This window comes from Myotis brandtii, unplaced genomic scaffold (assembly GCF_000412655.1).
Source record: "Myotis brandtii unplaced genomic scaffold, ASM41265v1 scaffold212, whole genome shotgun sequence".
In the NCBI taxonomy this organism is placed as follows: Eukaryota; Metazoa; Chordata; class Mammalia; order Chiroptera; family Vespertilionidae; genus Myotis; species Myotis brandtii.
Genome location: NW_005357931.1, coordinates 209,510 through 218,161, shown reverse-complemented (window position 1 = coordinate 218,161; position 8,652 = coordinate 209,510).

The following is an 8,652-nucleotide window of genomic DNA, read 5'->3' as shown; positions in this document are numbered from 1 at the left end:
CCCCCCCCCCCCCTCCTCTGTCTTTCCAACAAAGCTTGATAATGACAGGAAAGGAAAGGATGTGTACCAGAGTAGTACCAGTTCTACTGGCTGTGACCTTCAGAGTCTTTATTTTATTCTTCTTTGGCATCTCTAGAAAGTGTGCTTTTGAGGATGAAAAAGGAGTTCTAAATTATAAGAGCTCCATTCACATGCCAAAAGCAAAGTTTGGACAACTGAACATGGAGTTTTACCCTAAGCCATAGAGAGAGAGAACTTGGGATTTGATGTAAGGAGTCCTTTCATGGGGGAGAAAGTGGATTGACTTCTAGGACAGGAAGAGAAATTTAGGAAGAAAGAATAGGTTGTAAAGAACAGCTTTTACTGCACCTTCCCACCTCTTAGGGTCAAATCTCCTGTGTGGGCATGGAGGGGTGAGGGGAACAGGGATGGGAATGTAGAATGAGACAGGAATTGCATGATGGGTTAATAACCTATTTCCTAGGCAGAGCCTGGGGAAGGCTGTAAGTCACTCAGAAAAGTCCTGCCTGTGACCCAGAGGCATACCCATTACAGTATGGAGGCAATCGCTCAGCTTTGGTAGAGGGAGATGTCGGAGAAAACACTAGGCTTCCCAAAGCTTGAGCAAGATATTCAAGACATCTCCAAATTCCAACCTCCTCCCTTGTCGATACCCCTACCCCCAAGAGCCAAGCAGATAAATGGTTTGAAAGTTAGAGGCCAAAGGCAATGGCAGAGTTGTGGTAAGCAGCAGGCCAAGCTAACATGTGAACAAAAGCCAAGGAACACTCACACCAACCAGAAGATTCAGCAAAGACGGTGGCCAATGAAGAGTCAGAGGATGAAACACCAGCAGCAGGACTGTCCAAGCATTGGAGAACCCACTTCCTGTCTCCCAAAGATGACCTTTACTCACCCATCTGCTGGATACCATCTTAGGGAAGAAAACAGAAAGAGGCTTTGAAAAGTTGAGCATTTATTACCAGTAGGCCACCTGAAGCCCAAGATAGACTGAATAAGTTATCTTTGATTGGCAAATTTAAAGCCATCTACCTCTTCCCACACCCCCAAAGCCAGATGGGGTTCATGAGAGATTTTAAATTAATGATATGAAATGGAGAAACTGCAACTCTATTTGCACAGTCTGAGTTTGTGTGAGAGGTGGGGAAAGAGAAGAACATTGATGGGGTAAGGCCTGAAAGCCCACAGGGAACATGGTCTAAAGCAGTGGTGTGCTGGCTGACACTCACCCTGGGCTTTCTAAAAATGCAGATCCCAGTGTTGATTCCAGACTTGCAAAATCAGAAGGCTCCAGGAGAGGCCAGGGAAGCTGCATTTCAACAGCACTCCTTGTGACTCCCATTTGGAAACTACATGGCAACACTGGTACAAGAATTTACCTTGAACAGAACATCACTTCCTCCAGGTTTGAGGGAAAAGTCAAGTGCAGTCCCCAAGGGTAACTACAGCAATTGGAGAGGTGACTGCAGTAAAGAGGTGGGACAGAAAAAGAAGATGGCTGGTAAAACTTGGTCTCAACACACTTCACAGTTCAACATTGATAGGAAGTAGTTATGCAGGTTGCAAGAAACTTTTAAAATATATATATATTTATTGATTTCCGAAAAGGGCGAGGGAGAGACAGAAACATCAATGATGAGAGAGAATAATTGGTTGGCTGCTTTCTGCAGGCCTTCTACCAGGGATCAAGCCCACAATGCTGGTATGTACTCTGACCAGGAATCGAACCCTGACTTCCTGGTTCATAGGTCAATGCTCAACCACCAAACTATACCAGCTGGGCAAGGAGCTTTGTCTTAGTTTTCCTGTTGTCTGTTAAACAGGAGCCTGTGTAGGCTATAGGAATGGGCAACAGAATGAAAATCTAAGAAGGAATAACTAACTGGAAGCATGTAGGGGTCTTGCAGAACCAGCTAGGGCTCAGAGCACATGGCTTAGCCCTGACATAAGACAACTTTCCCTCTGCCACTGAACTAAGGTGAGGAACTGGCAGTGAGGAGAATGAAAATTTTGGAGTCACTGTGGCAATAGCAGGGGGGTCACCTAAGCGGTAGTTAAGACACATCTCACAGTGGGGCCTCTCAGAACCTGAAGGTAAGATCAGCTTCCTTTGAAAATTTTAGCTCCCATTCCACATTTAGTAAAGACAAAAATACCAATATACTTTTTTTGTTAATCCTCACCTGCAGTTATTTTTCCATTGATTTTTAGACAGTGGAAGGGACAGAGAGAGACAGAGAAATCATAAATGTGAGAGAGACACATTGATTGGTTGCCTCCTGCATGAGAGCCTACAACTGAGGTCCGTGCCCTTGACCAGAATCAAACCCGGGACCCTTCAATCTGTGGGCCATAGCTCTATCTACTGAGCCAAACCAGCTAGGGTGCCACTGTACTTTCTATGCTCATTGTATCTGAACAATTACTGCTAGCTGATCAATAAAACTCCTTGGTTCTATTGCACACTTTTATTTTAGGACACTTGTAACAGACAAGACAAAAAAAAAAGTTTGGTTCTAAATAAACTAGTCAAAGTGTATACTCAATTTAGAATAAAAATCATGCATGAAAAGGATGTCTAAAATTTTTATATTTAATTGCAAACACCCCATTTTAAGTAGACCAACACATCTTTTGTGTTGCTTAAAGCAAGTCAAGAGAAATTACATGTCCATTTTGGCTTGCTGAATGGCTTAATGCATTTTAGAGATTTTTTTTAAGATTTGTAATAGCTTTCTCTAACTGAAGGTGCTGTTAGAGAATCTCCAAACATTTCCTGATGAATATACATAAAAAGTAAAAAAAAAATATTACACCAAACAGTGGTTTTCTCTGGTTGTCATAATGTATATTTTTTGTTGGTGTTTTTGTATTTTACATAAATAATAGGCTTATTAGAAAGTTAAAAAATATTTTGAATAGTCCTATTCACTGGGCTGCCATTAAAAAACAAAATATTTTTGTGTATTTACATGAATGTGATAATCAAAATAAGCTCTGTGACCATTAACGATGATTGTGGGGAAGGGGAGCCCGTTCAAAGATATATTCAGGGAGAAGTATATTTAGTTCTCTGGAAAAATGTGGTAAAGAAACAGGCCCAAGAGGTTGAAGGCTGAGGTCAACAACACTTTCTAGGGTGGCCAAGCACAGCTGTCACCAGAGACGCTCACTTCCTAACTTCCTCCATCGCAGAGATTCACACTCTCCAGACAATTTCTTATTCTTGTCATATAAACAGGACACAGATGATTGTGGCGTTTCTCTTTTTAAAACTTGTGTCAGTTCTGACATACACGATCAACCCGATTATTGCTAAAGCATTTTTATGGTAAAGCTTCCCTAGAGCACTCCATGCTTCTGAAAATGGCCAGCATGGAGTACAGCAGATATATAACATCTCTGCATTTAAGAAAGCCCCGGAAAGGTTTGGGAAGTGGCATTCATAACTATCACTGTTTGTTATTAAAGGTTTTCTCTGAGGAATGCTTCCTTTTACCACATTAATGAGGTGGACTCTTCTAGGTCTGTACAAGCCAGGCTCAGGGCTTAGGGTGTTCATTTGGTCGTGTGGTAATGGCCAGGTGCAATTGCAATGATGAACCTAGAGTAGACAAGAAGATACATTCCATTGGTTTTAACTCACCTTCGCAGTGTATGTTAGTATAGGCTTCTACTCAATGCTCTATGAATTAAAAATACTTGAACCAAATAGATCCCAGCCTAGGATCTTTGGCTTCTGCACATTTTCTCTTCACTGGTGAACAAATCCAACTGTCAACACAAAGCTTGGGCATGGTGGATTGATTGCATTTGGAGCCCCAATTCTTCACCCCTCTTGTAACAAGCGCCTTTCCACGTGGCTTGCTTCTGGGGAATGCTGGTGGGCAGATGCATGCAAACCTGAAAAGGGGCTTGAGATTGGACTCAGCTGCTGTTGCCCTCTGCCACCGCCATGAAAACATGCCTGGGCTAGCTGAGGATGAGAAAAATGTGGAATAGGGCTGAGTGGCTCCAGTCAAGGCCAACTCCTCCTGCAAGACTCCCGAGGCATGACTAGAAATCCTGCCCAGCCTAAATCATTGCTCACATAAGCTGAGTGCATGTTCACTGATGCACCCCACTGGATTTTGATGGTTGCTATACACTACTTTTGTGGCAACAGATAATTGCTACAGGTTTTTCATTTATTTGACATCTGAGTGTGACATCTCTCTTGCAACTTCTCTGAGAGGAAGATTTGGTAGTAAAGACCTTTACTGTTAGCATCTCCTGACACTCTGTGGACACCAGATTCAGTCACCTGAGCACCTTTGTGCAAAGTACTCTCCCAAGGGCTCTCATTTAATGCCTCATAACCTCCCTCAAAAGTTACTTCCTCGTTTGGGGGAATTTGAGGAAATGAAAAACTTGAGGCAGACTGATCAAATGATGTATCTAAAGTCGTCATAAATTGGCAGAATCAGGGCCCAAACCCAAGACTTCTGGTTCTGAGACCAGTTACATTTTCCATTACATCAGAAATGATAACTAAGGTTTAAAACCAGCAGAAAGTTATTCTATCCGGTCATTAAAGATAGAAAAAAAAAAAAACCCGTTTAAAGAAGGCAATTGACTTTAAAAAAAAAAAAAAGGCAAATTAGTTTTTATTCCATCATCCAAGATAACTGAAATATTTGACCATTACAGGACAGGACTGCTTTCTTCAAGCATACCACTCTTAGCATTCTTGCTGCTTAAATGGCCTTTAAAATATTACTATTCCCAGTTGAAAAACACCCAACCAGAGACAAAATCATATAGACAGACACTCCACCATTTCCCTGTTTTAAAGGATTTTATGTTCAATATCCCTCTTCAGCCAATCACTAATTATGTAAATTATAAATTTCAAGATTCCCTGGTGGTGACACTAATTAGAAAAAAGTACACCCATGCAAGTATAAATTAGAAATAATGGATACACAAAATATGAACTTTTTATTTTTTTCAATATATTTTTATTAATTTCAGAGAGGAGGGGAGAGGAAGATAGATAGAAACATTAATGAAGAGAGAGTATCACTGATTGGCTGCCTCCTGCACTCTCCCTACTGGGGATTGAGCCCACAACCCGGGATGTGCCCTTGACTGGAATGGAACCTGGGACCCTTTAGTCCGCAGGCCAACGCTCTACCCACTGAGCCAAACCAACTAGGGCTGAACTTACTTTTAAAGGTGATTTTTTAAAAGAATGTTGAAACAAGCCAGATTCTTAGATATCTCTGCCTTTTATGATTTGGGCTCTAAAAAAGGTATAGAAACAAATCAATTAAATATTCCAAGATAAAGCAGTATTCTAAGGTTCTTTAATTGCTGGGGGGCTGTAGGGGAAAACTGGAAAAGAGGGGAGCAGGACATAGAGGGAATGAAGTTGACATTTTGGCAAATGAAAATCACACCATACGAGATGTTATATCGGCATTGCTAGAAACTTTGTACTCCAAATTTAATTTACCAAATCTAGCTTGATTTTAAAATATTTGATTTTACACTTATGTTAAATTTAAGCTGAGGATACTAGAACTGACAGGAAAATAATGCTTTAAAGAGTCAAACTTTTAGAGTAAAACATTTTGTCAGTGGTTGTCATTTTAGAATTTTAAAACTGAATTTTCTTTCTCTCAAATGTGTTTTATGCAGGTAACTTGTAGCAGAAAATTCACCCTTTAACAATTTCAGAGCATAGCAAAAAAAAAAAAAAAAAAAAAAAAAAAAGAAGAAGGCAAAAAACCACAGTGGTTTGCAGGCTACTAATTCTGTTACAGATGAAAGCACTCAATTATCTCTATAAGATTCAATTCCTTAGAAAATGTATTTGTGATTGGCCAAGCACATTTTTAAAACGTAGTGATACCACATGCTATTATTCAAGATCTTAATTTAAAAGTTGGAAGTAGCTTGTGGTTCTTGGTAAAACAAAGACACTAATCTGTTTTGTTTTTAATATAAAAAGGCCAGCGTAAAGTATTTTTATTTCAAATATTAGGTTAGGCTTATTTAAATCTTCATTGTCCCACTGCAGCCCAAACATACTTAAAAACTGCACACCATCACTTAAAAGTGGGCATATTATTAAAATCTTATTTATATGGCACTTATATTTAAAATAGTGTGAGCAAATATAGTTTAGAGATAAGATCGCTCACAAAAAATTTTTTTTAACAAGATTCAAAATCAGAGTGAATTCTAATTTAAGTTCAAGATAGGAGGTCTCAATTGCTTGCTGTAGGGCAGTGTTATCTGGTCACTGCTACCTCTCATCAGAAAAACTACATAAATACAAAATTCTGCACAAAATTTCAGAGGGCTCTCTAGATTAATAATCTTGTGAGCAAAAGTTTCACTTAACACACACACACACACACACACACACACATTTCAACTCCTCCCCTTCCCCCAAACCACCAGCCCACCCTTGGCTGGGGGTATGGCTGCTATTCTGTCCTGTGCTCTGGCTTGCCTGTTCAGCAGCAGTCTCATTGCAGACTCTGAAACCCAAGGTGTATCTGCGGCTTTTACCTTCTGTAAGTCTAGGCTCTATTAGATACGGGCTTCATGGTAGCATGTGGTTGTCAGTTTTATACTCACCACACACAGCAGTAGCTCAGGTCCAGCATATATACACATTCAGACTCACAAACAAGAGTTCTGTTCCAAGACCTCATTTCGACTGGCTTCAGAAGTCCTCGTCGTCTATCCCAATTCAATGCATCCTTGAAGACTGTGCTTAAATGGTATTTTGTCCATCTTCTTCCAGCACATCGTTCAGAAGCACCTCCTCTCCTTCCTCTGTGGTATCTTCCTTAAACTACTTGAAAAACTTTTGAAGCGACTTTATTATCACATAGCATGAAGGAGGGTGCAGAGGCAGCCAACTAAACTTAGATTGTAAAAATTGGCAAATGCCTATCTCAAAGTATTCTATAACCAATAATAAGGTCATGTAGCTTGGACTGGAGCACAGTAACACATCTTGTAGCTTCCTAAAAGGACACACTTAGTCTGTTTTGGCTTAACCCTGAACTTGTTACCCATAAGTCTGATTCAATGTTCTTGCCTTCTATTAACATGGCCAAGTATTATGCCTTCCTATGTGCAAACTAGCATGACTTTTGCTTTTTTACCACTTTGATCAATTCAACAAATATTTCCATACCACTTTCACTGTAGAAAATAGCTTTGATGTACGCCTTTTACATTTTCTTCTGAATTCCTACATTTGTGAACTTAACTTTCAGGTTGGGCTTATCTTGTATATTTTGATAAAAAGAATGTCTCTTAAAAAGAAAGCTGCACAACTGTATGGTGTGACTATGTTCTTGAATAGCAAACGAACCTGGTCTTAACCCTTTGGTGCTTAAAAAGACTGCATTAGAGTACATCTGTTTGATATTGACATGCCTGCTTCCCACACTAAGGGGCTTCCAACCTGTTCTGAAACAAGGAGAAAAAAAAGGATTTACCAACGAGGAGAAAGCCCAAACATACAACATAATACTTCTCCCCTACTCTTCAGCCTCTTGAGGAATGTGCCATTAGACACTAGGGTTGTTACAGAAACCTCCCCATGCAGATAACAAGTGTCACAACAGGCTGATTGGCAGGGTGCTCCCAGGGAGAGGTGACAGTGGAAAAGAATCTCTGCTGGTCTGTCAATTGAAGTGATACTGTTAAGTTCAATGTTGGAAGTTTCCTTTCGGGTTATTTACAGAGGAGTATGGTACAACAATTTAAACAGAATTTGTTTAAATGGATTTTCCACCAATACAAAATTGTTGATGAAACAAGTGCTAGTCCCTGAGCTGTTCAATGCCAAGTAGGCTAGTGTATTTTAACTTTTGAGGTCCCTTTTGTTGCATCCTAAAGCATTATGTTTTAAATGGTTTGAAGAAAACAGTCTGCTAACCAGAAAATTATTGATTCATCCTAGGAACTGAGCTCCTGCACGACAAAGGAAGTCTGATTGATCTAAAAAGTCTTTTTTTTTTTAAGATTTTCAATTATTTCATGATGTTGATAGAACGAATTATGACTACACTATTTCCCACCTAATATTTTTCAATGGAGTCTTAAAAAAATAACATTTGCTTTTTGTTAAGAGTACATTTTAAGAGCAAATGTGAATTTTATCTTCTAGTCTGTTTACAGTAGTTGATCATTAATTTGGCACAGGCACTCTCTGAAATAAACTAAAATGCATACATAACTCACTAGCACTGTGTGGGGGAGGTGCTGTGTGTTTTGGGGGGTATATTAAGCAATGCATATCTGTCTGCCAGGGGAGTGGGGTTAATTTCTTATATAATACCAAACTTAAAAAAAAAATGTACTCTTAGTCAGACCTCCATTATGTGAAATACACACAGAATTTTTTTTGTTTCCATATAATTTAGGACGTGTACAGCAAAATATACCCCCCCTAAAAAAAAGTTCAATTTAAATCAAAACCAATTAAAACAATTAAAAATTAGTCCCATAATAAAATGGTAAGCAACTCAAATGGCTTTTTGTTTTAATGCTAGGAAAAACTGACCTTCAAAGGTGAAAGTACTGTTAACACAGGTAGAGAGCAAACAAGGTAAAAAGTGA